The 1,346-nt window shown below is 32.8% G+C and overlaps 1 long non-coding RNA gene across 1 annotated transcript; it reads right to left on the bottom strand.

Annotated features, from left to right (window-relative positions):
* Positions 1–279: 279 nt before the first annotated feature.
* LOC129580106 (uncharacterized) lies at positions 280–796 on the bottom strand. The gene is made up of 4 exons (XR_008689337.1): positions 734–796; positions 605–670; positions 464–520; positions 280–395 (listed from the first exon to the last, which is right to left on the bottom strand). It is a non-coding gene; the product is annotated as an uncharacterized LOC129580106 (long non-coding RNA).
* Positions 797–1,346: the final 550 nt, after the last annotated feature.

A 1,346-nucleotide genomic window follows, 5' to 3' on the forward strand; every position in this document is an offset into this window, starting at 1 on the left:
ATCATACGGCAGCGTTGCGAATGCATGCCCAAACACGAATGAACGAATGAATTATGTAGTCACAAGTTCGCTGTCATAGCCGTATTCGTCGCATTCGCAAACATTCGAATTTTTGTTCTGAAATGCGAATGCATTCGCAGCATTCGCGAGAGCTAAATCCCCTTAGTTTTGGATTTGATTTTAAAAATTGGATTTACTTCATTGTATCACAAAGTCAATAATAGCATAAGCGTTTTTCTGTGATAAAACCAAACTTTATTTTCCAAAAATAAACTTTTTCTTCATCTTTTTCTTATATATCAAAAAATCACAATACCAATGGTAGGTATTTTACGGTAATGTGATTTTGATGATTTCAGCTGAGGAATTAACAAGCGCGATGCATCTTTACAAGCCTAGAAGCAAAAGTGATTCGGCTCAATTTAATTATGATAAAATAACATTAAATACAATAGGAACTTACACAAATTTAGCGTCTTGATGGTTTAGATGTGCTAGACGATTCAAACATTTTTCGAGTCTAAAAATTTATAAAAGAAGAATCCAAAAAGATGAAAATAATGAATATTTGGAACTTGTGAAATAAACAAAAATAAACACTTACGCGATCTTTTCATTGTTTTTACGCGTAAATATTTGTGTTGGCATATCTGGGCATCGTGGCTTAAACCTACAACCACCATTAAACATATTTAAAATGAGCTGAACTTTTTTTCCTTTTATTATTACTTACTGATTCCAATTATTGTCAATTAGTTCTTTACATTCATGGGATAAACCGGAACTGATAATACCTATATGATTGAATTTGTATGAATGAATAAAGCTTAGAAAACATTGGAAAATGGCTCATTCCTTCGGAATTTAAAAGAAATTCACATGAAAACAAAACCACTTTTTCCACCATAAAAAGTACACTTTAAGATAGGTAAGTCAACCATTTCTTGAAACTTTAAGATTTTTATCGAAAAATCTGTCATTTTCTTAGGAGCAAAATTGCTGTCTTTGACATTTACGTGCTGGTCCAAATGATTTAAATGCTAAATACTGCATTGCTCGGGCCAAAGTATGATTCATAGATCATAGGTTCTCGATATTGGGTGCAAACTTATGTTCGCACGTATATGAGCAAGGATCAGTAAGAGGAAACCACATATATATGTGCGTAGCTAATATCAAACGTCAATATTAAGCATACACACGCACGCACGTAATACAGTGCAAAAACCATGAATGGCACGATAGTCTGTGCAATGCTGTATTTGGCGCTTAAATTGTTCGGATCAACACGTAAATATATTTGTGAGTGTACAATTTTCCCAATCTAAATTGTACAATATATGTAA

Source organism: Sitodiplosis mosellana, unplaced genomic scaffold, assembly GCF_009176505.1.
Source record: "Sitodiplosis mosellana isolate CC-2019 unplaced genomic scaffold, AAFC_SMos_1.0 Smas_scaffold_7053, whole genome shotgun sequence".
Lineage (NCBI taxonomy): Eukaryota > Metazoa > Arthropoda > Insecta > Diptera > Cecidomyiidae > Sitodiplosis > Sitodiplosis mosellana.